This window comes from Peromyscus leucopus, chromosome 6 (assembly GCF_004664715.2).
Source record: "Peromyscus leucopus breed LL Stock chromosome 6, UCI_PerLeu_2.1, whole genome shotgun sequence".
Classification (NCBI taxonomy): Eukaryota; Metazoa; Chordata; class Mammalia; order Rodentia; family Cricetidae; genus Peromyscus; species Peromyscus leucopus.
In genome coordinates, this window is record NC_051068.1 from 42,545,364 (window position 1) to 42,558,070 (window position 12,707).

Below are 12,707 nucleotides of genomic sequence, written 5' to 3' on the forward strand. Positions count from 1 at the left end.
AAGTAGAGTTGTGGGTGTAGATGCATAGGGTGCTTTGAGGCCCTGAATTCAATTGCCAGCACCAAATATATAAATAAATAGTAAATAAACAAGAGAAGAAAAAAGAAAAGAGAAAAGAAAAATAGGCAAGTCATTTTCTGCCTCCAGATGCTTTTTTGTGTGTGTAGAAAAGGGTTGTTTAGAGTTTTGTTTGGGTGGCAATCACCATGGTGAATAGAAAGAAAAAAGGAAAAAAAAAAAGGCAAGATAATTAAACTCCCCATCAGTCACAGTTACACAGCCTCCTGCGTTTGTCTTTCAGGAACTGAAAGATCTTAGATGCACAGGTTAAAATAAACTCAAACACAAACTTCTTGACAAGAGTGTTTATATGCTTGGGTTTGATAGTATTTATTTCTGTAGTTCCTGAACTTTAAAATTTTTAAATTGCAACTTTTCAAACAGGAATGAGAACTTGTAAGTGTTACAGCTCTGAGGAGAAAGGCTTCCCCAATGGGAAGCTCTGCAGGGTAAGTTTCCCCCAACAGAAATGTTGAAGTTCTGAGAGGAATGGCATCCTGGCAGCTAGGAGCCAAGGAATACCACAAAGTCACACCACACAACAAACCTCACACAAGAAAGACACAAGAGGGTGGCTGTCTCTGCTCAGGCAAGAAGTAACAGGACGTGGAGCAGAAGACAGGCTTTATATAGGGTTTCTTGGGGGAGGCGTTTTTCCAGGAGTAGAGTTTTCCAGGGTGGGGATTGGTGGGATTTCAAGTCCTGAGTTTAGGGCAAGCCCAAGGTGAGATTTCCAGCTCAGGAAGTGAATTTTCCTGAGTTTTCAAAGCTCAGACCTTTTACCCTACAGCAATACATTTTTTACAAATTTTCTTGGAAAATTTTATTATTTTATGTGTGTTGGTGTTTTGCCTGCTGATGTGTAACGGTTTCTTCTGGGGATTGAAACTTGCCAGCCTTAGGAAGTGCTGGGGTCACAGGTGTCTTTTAGTATAGCTTTTATCAAGTGTTTTTAAAAAACACTATTAAGGAAAGAAAATTAAATTGCTAGGCATGGTGGCTCATCCCTGGGATCCTAGCACTGAGGTATGAGAACTACAGTGAGCTCGAGGCTAGCCTGGAATACATAGTGAAATCCAGGAGAGCTGGGGTTCCAGAGTGACAGAGAAGGGGGGTGGGGAGCGCGAAGTATGTCACAGGTTAAAAACAAGAAAGGTCATTACTTTGGTAACTTTGTGGAAGTAGAGGTGAATTCTTTTTCCCTGCTAGTGACAAAGGGAGAGAACAATAACAAAATTATTAAACAGTGGGTTACTAGTAAACAGCCCCTTTGATTGCATAAGCTCTTCCATGGTACCAGAGTCAACAGAAAAACAAACCGTCCCTCCAGCACCCACCACCATTACCCCTCCCTGGGACTGGCTAAGGGGGGATTCAAGAGAATAGGATCTACATTAAAACTCCCTTTACATGTAAGTATCCTGTGTGGTGAAGTACCTTCCCTAGATGGTCTCCTGTCGTACAAGTTAGAATCTTTTATGGTAAGTCTTTCCACTTTCCCAAGATCAAGGGACCCCTGCTGATACCTTAATCCAGTTCTGCTAAAAAATCCGGGGTTGAATCTCCCTGCTTCCCCAGCCATAACGACCTCACCCCTCTAATAGTCACCAAAAGCCCTGTACATAATTTTAAATCTTTTGAAGATTTAAAATCTTCAAAGCGGTCAAAAGGACTATGAAAACATCATTTTTCTTAAATGCCTTGAACTGGTGGACGCCATCTTTCCTACCTCCACCTCCTCACTGTCTAAGCCTTAAATTCTGAGGGATGCCTCTCATTAATTATCCTGGCACGTCTCCGCCGGGCCTCCCTTCTATATAATAATAGCTGTCAACTTTCTGTATCACCACTGGCTTGCTGCTGAATGCTCACTGACAATCAGGATCACGGAAAATCCTGTAAGCAGTGTCTGATACATGGAAGTTGATTAATGTGCCATACACTGAGCCTGCTAGGCTGTACATTGCAAAGGATTTTTGAAGAAAACTATGCTATTAATAAATGTGTGTGTGTGTTGGAAGGAGATTTTCCCACCTGGGCAAAACCCAGTACTTTTTGATGTGGGAGAAAAGAGCCCTACTTTAGAATAGTACCCTAATTTAATCAGCAATAACATGGAGTTATAGTCAGAAGCGAGAGCCTGAAAGAGATGTTTTCTCTATTAAAATACCTCTATTTTAATCAATGCACCAGGAAGTCAAGGAGCTTATCTGGAAAGAGTCACTTCCCTTTCAACACAAGACCAGTCCTAGGTCATCAGTCTTAGCTGAACTATAGATAGCACTTTAGAAATAACGAGCAGGACCTGTCCTTATGGCCTGACTTTCTGTATTGCTCAAGATTTTTAAGAACAAATAATAAAATCTCACATCCAACCACCAAGTAGGAGAGGCATATTTTCCCACATGTGACCAACTGCCATGCTGAACTCAAGATGGGGAGAGGGAGAAAGGGGCATGAGCAGGACAGCCGTCCTATGGAAGAGTTGAGTTTTGTGTTTTTACTATTGATGGAAGCAGTTCTGACACATTCACAAAAGTAAAATAGTATAATGAAGCCTGTGTATTAGTAACTCAGTATAAACTGTCAGATTTGGGCAACTTTATCTATCCAGGAATTGGATTGGGGGGAGTCAGTGTAGAGTGTACATTCATGTGTTTACATGTTTTTACAGAACTGTGATCTTGTTTATTGACAAAAATTCATATCTTCAGAGACACCAAATGAGGGTATCTGAAAACCTTAGCAAAATGTCAGTGTATTAGTCAGGATTCTCTAGAGTAGCAGACTTATAGAATGAATATTCTATAAGGGGATTTATTAGAATGACTTACAGGCTGTGGTCCAGCTAATCCAACAATGGCTGCCTATCAACAGAAGGTCCAAGAATCCAGTAGTTCAGTCCACGAGGCTGGATGTCTCAGCTGGAATCCTGAAGAACCAGACTCTAATGTCAGTGAAGGAATTGACTTGTTATCAAGGTGAGAGCAAGCAGGCAAAGAGAAAAAGCTTCCTTCTTCCATGTCCTTATATAGGCTTCCAGCAGGAAGATTAGAGAGAGGTTTTCCCCAACTTAAATGATCTGGATTAAAAGTGTGTCTTCCTACCTCAAAGATCCAAAATAGAAGTGGATCTTCCCACTGCAAATTAAGCAAAATCCCTCATTGGTGTGCTTTCTTCTTTGGGGTATTAGTTAATTCCAGATGTAATCAAGTTGACAACCAAGAATTACCATCACAGCTAGGTACAAAACAAGCTCTCAAAAATGCCAATTCCTTTTAATGTTATCAGACATAGAAATGCATTTGCTATGTAAAGAGAATGGCATTTTCAAGGTTCAGCTCTCACAGTTCTTTCCTTACCTGCACTTGTAACATCTGTAAATGATCTGTTCTTTAAATGGGATGTTCATATTCTTCTTACAATACGCCATTAAAATTCTCTTCCCTTCTTACGTGGCAGTGTCGGAAGCTATTATATTATTCATATGCAAATATACATTTCACATTATAAATAAGGAGAAAAGGCACAAGCTTCATTATTCTATTTTGCTCTTGTGAATGTGTGAAAATTCCGTTGATGGATCATGAAAAACACAAAACACAAGTTTTCCACATCCACATGGTGGTTGTCTGATGTGGGTGGCGGAAACCAAATTTGTATCTGCTAAAAGAGCAGGAAGTTATTAATTAACTGATGAGCCACCTCTCCAACCCCCACTTTTTAAATTTTAATTTTGTTACTGTGTGTGTGTGTGTGTGTGTGTGTGTGTGTGTGTGTGTGTTCTGGTGTGTGTTGTTGCACATCACAATGTGCATGTAGAGGTTAGAGAACAACTTTCAGAAGTCTGTTTCCTCTCAGTGAGTTCTACATATTAGACTCAGGTCCTCAGAGAGAGAGAGAGAGTCTCAGTGTGTAGCCCTGAACAGCCTGGCACTCCTTATGTAGATTTGACTGGCCTCAAATTTAGAGAGATCCACTTGCCTGGCTAATAATGGAATTAAAGGCTTGTACATGGTCCTCTAGCTTCATTTTTGTGTCTTGGTGAAGTAGTTTAACCTGTGACTGCTGGATAAAGGTAAAATAATAGGTTTTGCTGAAAGTAAGTTCATCGATTGAACTCCCAGCTTTCCTTAAATCCAGCTATATTTCTCATAGGATAATAGTATTTAAAAGGCAAAAAAAAAAAAAAATGCTAATAAAAGTGAATTTCCCATTCTCCCCCCACATCCTTTCTCCTCCTCCTCCTCCTCCTCCTCCTTCTCCTCCTCCTCCAGGAGAGACTGAAGTATTTTGCAGGAAACAAAAGCGGCTGAGAAGAACAGAGCCCCTTTCCTTGCAGGGCTTCAGAACTCCCCTTTGGGCTCTTTTTTCCAGAAAGACCTCCCACAGAGCCAGAATCTGCTTGCTCTGCTGGCTAGACAAGATGTCTAAGGGACGTGCATTATTCAGAATAGGAAATAATACTGGAACATTGAGAGGACTTATTTCCATCATGGAATGCACTTACTTCCATACACTATCTGTTCCCTGCTCCCTTATGATCACAGACACTAAGGAAACACTAAAGTAGATGTTGAAAGAGGGTGGAACAGAGTGAAACCTAAAGCTTTGAAAAACTGAGGGAAGGAATTTATAACACAAGGAAACATTTGCTGTTTGCCTTCTATTTGGAATTCTAGTAGGGTGCATCCTTTACTACCAACACCTGTTTTGCTTTGTTTTCTTAGCGCCCCCCCCCAAAAAAAAAAACCCAAAAAACTGAAAAACAAATGGTTAGATTTTTCCACACAAACATAGTAAAGGGGAAAATGCAGTTAAAAAACAAATAAACCATATAACCATGTGTTACTTTTATTTATTTACACTAGATATTTTATTTATTTACTTATTTGGGTTTTTCAAGACAGGGTTTCTCTGTGTAGCCCTGACGGTCCTGGAAATCCATCTGTAGACCAGGATGCCTTTGCACTCAAAGAGCCATGTTGCTCAAATCCTAAATGGCCTTGTAATAAAAAAAAAAAAAAAAAAGAAAGAAAGAAAACAGAGCCAGATATTGGGGTAAATGCTGAAAGATCAGAGACACAAAGAAACAAGCCACGGCCACGTCTCACCTCACCAACTCCATGAATCCTCTGACTGAATGTCTCTGAGTCCTCACCTGAAAGGGGTCCAGCCAAAAAGGGCCCTCCAGATGAAAAGGCTTCTAGCCAAAAAGGCCTCAATCAAAAAACTTTAGTTCCTGTCTCCTCATGCTTTATATACCTTTCTCTGCCCAGCCATATTGCTTCCTTCCTACTGCTGGAATTAAAGGCGTGTGATTCCCAAGTACTGGGATTAAAGATGTGTGCCTTCACTGCCTGGCTCTCTCCTAGACTGAGTCAATCTCATGTAATCTAGGGTGTCTTTGAACACTCAGAGACCCAGACAGATCTCTACCTGCTGAGAGCTAGGATTAAAGGTGCCACTGCCTGGCATCTATGTTTTATCTAGTGACTTGATCTGTCCTCTGATCCTGAGGCAACCTTTATTTGATACACAATATATCACCACAGGAAATGGGAGCTTTTAAACAAAATACCTTGAATACACAGATCTGCCTACCTCTGCCTCCCGTGTGCTGGGATTAAAGGCTTGTACTACAACCACCCGGCTATTTATACTTTGCAAGTTATTTTCTGGTGTGAGGGGTAGAACCAAGGGCCTCAAACATGTTGGGCAAGCACTCTACTACCAAGTTCTGAAGTAAATGTTATTTTAAATTCATCATGCTTTTCCTTAAATGACTATTTAAAACTTTCAGATCATTTAAGGAAAACTAGTCTTAGTGTTTTGCCTCATGGGATTTGGGGAAGAAGGCTTAGATTAGAAAAATAGGTTCCATGGGGCTACAGACATAGTTCAGCAGTTAAGAGCAAGTACTACAACAGAGGAGCCAGGTTTTGTTCTCAGCACCCACATCCAGTGGCTCACAACCACTTGTTATTCTGATTCTAGGAGTTCGAGACCAAACTACAACACAACAAGATCCTGATGTAAGAAGAATGGGAAAGAATTGTATTTGACTTGTGGACTCATCAAATGTATTTATAACAAGAAGATAAATACAATTATGTGCATCTTGGCTATAGGCAGTGTATTTTCTTACACCAGATCATGAACTCAAAGTCAGCCTGGACTACCTACCAATGTCAGTGGTTAGAGCACCCAGGAACAGCTCTATAGTCACCCCAGCATCCTGAAGAGTACCCTTAACCTTTCAGTGTGCTCAACTCAGGCAGAGCCGGGATGTACGATGTCAGCACAGAAAAAAAGAATTCTAGGACTAGTCAGTACGAGGCAGAGTTGGGGTTTTATTTAAAATAGGAAGAAAGGTTCTCAAGAAAAGGACAGAGCATGTGAAGGCACCGGCATGGGCTTCTCAGAGTTTCAGTTTCTTGTTCCACAACTTACCATGGATTTTAAACAACGGCAGGAAACGGACTCTAAAGCAGTGGTTCTCAACCTTCCTGTTGGTATGACCCTTTAATATAGTTCCTTGTGTTGTGGTGACCCCCTAACCATAAAATTATTTTTGTTGCTACTTCATAACTGTAATTTTGCTACTGTTATGAATCTCAATGGAAATGCTTTTGGAGATAGAGATTTGCCAAAGAGGGCACAAGTTGAGAACCACCGCTCTAAGGAGACCCTGGTTATGGATTTTCCTTTTCTATATCTATGCACCTGTAAGCCTAAAATCTGGGAGGCAAAGGAAGGATCATATGAGTTTGAAGCTAGCCTGGGCTACATAATGAGACCCCCATTTCTAAAAACCCTATATCAAATGCCACATAAACATTAGCAGAAAAATGCTCTCAACTCCACATCTCTTCAGACATAGTGTGAAAGATTCACCCTTCAAGAATTGGACTTCTGTGTAAGGCCCTTTTTACTGATGTGATTTGAGAAGTCCCGAGATGGTCATAGGACTGAGCAACCACAGGCCTTTCTTCTTCCCAACTTCAGATTTGTGTGGCTTTGAGATTACCAATCATGAGGGCAGTGTATTCTGTGGTGAGCAGTACTGTGAGTTCCTTTTCTTCTTCCTTCCTTCCTTCCTTCCTTCCTTCCTTCCTTCCTTCCTTCCTTCCTTCCTTCCTTTTTTGCTTTTTGGTTTTTTTGGGGGGTTGTTTGTTGTTTTGGGGTTTGTTTGTTTTTTTGCCTTTTTATTTTGAGATAGTCTTGATAAAGCAGGCTGGACAGATTCAGGTTAAATTATGGGAGGAGAAAGTTGCTCTTCGCCCCATAGTCTGGTTGAAGCCCCTTGACCAGTTGAGAAACAAGAATTCCAATACGATTAACTGCTTAAGGCCTTCCTACCTTCCCAGATGAAAACCTCACCCAAAGCCCGCCTTGCGCAATGCTGCTCAGCAAGTTCCAATCTGTACTATATGAGCTCCTGTCTCAAAAAGCGAGCAAACAACTGGACACGGTGATCTGTGCCTTTCATACCAGAACTTTGGGAGACAGAGGCAGTTGGATGCGTTTTCCATGTTTGAGGCCAGCCTAATCTACAGTGAGACTCTGTTTCTATCAAAACAAAACAAACAGCAAAATAGGCAAACATAAAAGCATCTTCCCTCACATTCCCTCACATTCATGGCTAACACCTCTAATAATAAGACACATTACAAGCGAAAAGTGCAACAGATTTGATGTGTTACACGACATGGGAGCCTTCAGAAATGGGAATTTAGGACTCCAGGAATCTTCATTTTAAAACATTGCTTTTTATTCGGTGGCAAAGGGTACGATGATCTAATGGTAAGAAAATGTGTGTATGGTGGGATAGGGGATTAGCCAGAACTGTTTGCTCAGATGCTTCTTGCCCTCTGCATATAGGGTAAGACCCGCTGGAATCCTTACCAATCAGCTGGCTAGGGTCCTTTCCTCTACCTAGATAGGAATGGTGAACAGACAAGCGGCAGCTCTTTTTTGGGTGCTGATCTTAGAAGATTTTGTAGCCCTCGGCTTCTGATTAACAGTGACAGCAACAGCTGATAGTGAGGAGCAACAGCAGGTGACACCTTATTGGACAGTTCCCCTGCCTACTGCTGGGGAACCCGCAGTGACAAAGGTGACCGCTCATGTGTCATCTAGGAAGCTGGACTTTCCCAGTCCTTAACTGCTACTAGATTTACTGCTCCTGAGATCCCTGGTTCTTTGGGTTTTATTGTTGTTGCTATTGTTTTTGTTTCTGTTTTGGGGGACAGGGTTTCTCTGTGTAGCCCTGGTTGTCCTACAACTTGCTTTGTAGACCAGACTCAGAGATCCACTTGCCTTTGTCTCCTGAGTGCTGTGATTAAAGGCATGCGCGCACGCACACACACACACACACACACACACACACCCTGCTGACCCCTGGTTCTTTTTGTTTGTTTGTTTGTTGAGACAGGGTTTCTCTGTGAGGCCCTGGCTGTCCTGGATCTCACCTGTAGTCCAGGCTGGCCTCGAACTCACAGAGATCCACCTGCCTCTGCCTCCCGAGTGCTGGGATTAACATCGTGCACAACTACTGCCTGGCTTATCCCTGGTTCTTAAGTCTGCTGCTGCTTCTAGATTGCCATTAAAATCACAGGTCCTGCTGCCACTGTCTCAGCCACTGCTCTGATGTTGGCTCTGGCTTTGGCTGTCACCACGGATTCTCAACTGCTGGTTCTTCCGAGTGGACCTGGGTGATGTCAAGGCTGCCGGCAGATTCCATGGTCCTGTGCTGCCACAGTTTCAGCTTGCTGCACTCTAGTCCACAAGTCTTCTGAGACGCTGGCACTGTCTCTGTTGTTACTGCACACTGCCACCTACTTCATCCTACTCAACTAAAGCAAAACAAAAACAAACAACAAAAAACTCACCATTTAGCCGGGTAGTGGTGGCGCACACCTTTGATCACAGCACTTGGGAAGCAGAGACAGGTGGATCTTTGTGAGTTTGAGGCCAGCCTTGTCTATAGAGTGAACTCCAGGACAGCCAGGATTGTTACACAGAGAAATTCTGTCTCAAACAAAACAAAACAAAACAACAAACCCACCATATCAGAGATGCCTTTTACTGAGCCTAATTATACAAACCAGGGGATAGCATACTGTTCCTTCATTAGGCCTCTAGGGAAAATGCTCCCCTCTGGCCTGTGTGGAAATGGTTGCAAAGTCCAGCACAAGCTGTTGGAACTAGTCATGTAACCTGAGTTTTGAGGGTCAAAGCCCGGGCTCTGGTGATTGGAACAGGTTAGGTTCAGCCAGCTACTCATCCTCAGTATGCCTTATGAACAGCTGAGCAATGAGGAAAAGCCAAGAGATGAGATTTATCCAGGGCAGCCATGTTGCAAAGAATAGATAAAGAAGTCTAATGACCCATGTCTGTCTTCAGGGCACTGACAGGAACTTTTTCTGCCAAGATTAAAGGCATGTGCTTTTGGCTTAAATCGAGGGCAAGAGCTACGTATAATTAAAGAGTCCCAGTCAAGGTGTGGTCCCACTAGTTATTGCCTCAGCTGTCTGTACAGTGGTCCAAAGTAGTTCTTATCGATTGAGAAAAGGGAGTGATTTTCAGTAGATGATTATGTCTGCTACAGGGTCATCACCCTCATGCATCATTGCCATCATGGGGTGGGAGGGGGAGCTGGATCTTTCCCATGAGGCTTTTTTCTTTTTGGTATCCAAGATAACTACAGATTTCGAAACAGTGACTTATCTCCGTCCCTTCTGCCTTAAAGGTGGATGAGATAGGTTAGACAAACACTCCTTGAATGATTAATATAATGACTGGAAAGGGTAAGCAGATGACCCACCATAAAGGAGGCAGACAAAAGGAAGGTAGAGATCAGGTTTCATGAAGCTTTGTGTTGCTTTGTGTGTCCAGGTGAGTAGTCAATGCTTTTGAGCAAAGGTAACTATCATTAAATGACTGTTTGAACCACCCACCCCTTCCAGAGCTGACATCCTCAAAGAATCTGTGGAGTGCCTGAAGTGGTTCATGCCAGCATTAGGGCAATCCAGCTGACTATTTAGAAAGAACTTTTTACAAGGAAGCAAGAAGGACAGGAAGGTGTCCAATCACCCTCTTCCCCAACATTTTTGCTTATTTACAGAAAAATAAGCATTAAAAAGAAGGCTTCCCATAAGAACAGTAAGACTGGAGCTGGAGAGATGGCTCAGCAGTTAAGAGCACACACTGTTCTTGCAGAGTAGGTTCATAGCACCCATGTTAGGGAGCTCACAGCTGCCTATAACTCCATTTCTAGGGGAAGCTGATGCCTCCATGGAAACCCCACGTGTGCACATACCCACATACCCACAGACACACATAAACACAATTTAAAATAGTAATAATAAATCCTAATAAATTATAACAATATTGATTTTGAATGTTTAATGATGTTTTATAGAAATGCTCAACACCCGCCCAACCCCCTAGGGGAGATAGGTCCGCTTAACTGTTTCCGAATGAGAATCTTTGAATCTGGTATCAGGAAACGTAGGCCAGAGGAGGTCAGAGATTGACCCCCTCCCCTTTCTGCAGTTTGCATTTTTGCTGTTGTTTTGTTTTGAACTTCTTTCATCTTAAAATATTGAGTATGCATAGGCTCCCCATTTGGGGATGTCATGTTTTGAGTCACAACAGAAACAAGTAATAAAAAGCCAAAGAAACTGAGCTGTGTCCAGAAATCTGGTCTAAATGGGACTTTTTTTCCAAATGACCTTTCTTTTATAACTAACCCCAGAGACAAAGACCCATCTTATCTGAGGTAATCCTGTATATCTTGATCTTGTACCATCAAACAAATTAGTCTATAACATAAACCAGTCATAAAGCCAATAAAGCAGACGTGGATCCAAAAGAAAACTGCCAGCCAAAGAATTTCTCCACTAGAAACAAGCCCTTCAAGGTGTTACTACTAGGTGCAGAATAAGAAGTCAGCCAATGGAGACCATTCAGGGGTCTTCCTGCTCATTTGTCCATACTTGTCCTGATCAAGGGGAGGTTAGCCTGAGTAAAAGACATGCGAGGCCTCTTCTTCATGTGGCATAGCTGGAAAGGCGACAGTGTGATGGCTGAAATGCCAGAGGCCACGGAATTAAACAAGCCAATAAGGTGCAAGAATTTAAATGTTAACTTCTTCGTAAATAAATAAAACTAATACATGCCCATAAAACAAGATAAATGTTAGTGAGGTATTAGGACCAAGAAATAAAAACTAAGATGTAGCTTTCTGCTCCAAAAAGGGTAAAACCACATCACACACAAACTCTTCAGAATCTTGGAGAACTCAATGAAAATTAGTAGTGCTTAACTTCTACAGGGTCAGAACCTCTTTTTGTTTTTTAATTTTATTTATTATGTATACAGTTTGCCTTCATTCTAGAAGAGGGCATCAGATCTCATTATAGATGGTCATGAGCCACCATGTGGTTGCTGGGAATTGAACTCAAGACCTTTTGAAGAACAGTCAATGTTCTTAACCTCTGAGCCATCTTTCCAGCCCCCAGAACCTCTTAGGTTGCTTTAAACAAGGAGCCCAGGTCACAGCTGCTCACTAGAAATACCTCACAGCTAGCATAGACTCTTCTGTGTTGATCTTCGAGATATGCAAGAATAGAAGTAAAGACAGACTTCTATATGCATTCTAACTGGAGCCAATTCTCTGGGCCTGCTAAGTCTGACTTTTCTTGGTATCACAACTCATTTTTTTTAAAAATCCTTCTTAGATGTGCATGATCTCACTTAGGAGGCAGAGGCAAGTGGATCTTTATGAGTTCAAAGCTAGCTTTGGTCTACAGTGAAATCCAGGCCAGCCAAGGCTATGGTAATGAGACTCTGTCTAAACAACAACAACAACAACAACAACAACAAAATCCCTTCCTTATTCAGATTTTTTGAGGATGTTAGCTGTTTACTACTCTAATTGGCTGTGTGGACCTGGGAAAGCAGGGCCTAAAAATGAGGTGGACTAAAGTCTCATGCAATGGCCAACTTTATTCAGAGTAGCAGACAATTTATACTCTGAGGGCTAAGAAGAGTCACATAAGTCAAGTTTACAATCACAAGGACAAGCCAAATGTGGCAAAAACATGTTTTTCCATAGAGACATATGAATAAATAACAATAGCCAGCTGTAATGAATAATCTGATGCCAACTCATTCCTATCTGCTACACCTGTGAGGGGCATGAAATCACATTCCAAGAACAATTCTGTATTTTTTAAGAAACTAAGGTCACAAGACTCTTGTCCTGTTTTCTTGGAGTTTTCTCACAAGTACTCAGAATTCCTCTTGCACGACTCTATTCCTGGACCACATTTCGACAGTTAGCAAAACATGGTTGGCTTCGTGAAAGAGGATTATATTATAAGGAAGATTTTAGTACATACATTAAAGTGGTTGGGGGCTTTTTTTTTTTTTTTTTGCTTTTGATGTTTTATTTTTCATTTTCAGATAAAGTCTCATATTAACCCAAATTGGTCTTGAATTCCTTATCTTCCAGTCTCTACTTACTGAGTGCTGGGATTACAGGTATGTGCCACCATGGCCAACTCCAAACTGGCTTTCTATCAGGGCAGTTTACTCTCTAGCTCAGGGTTCTGTCCCAAAGATCCTTTCTTCCTGTG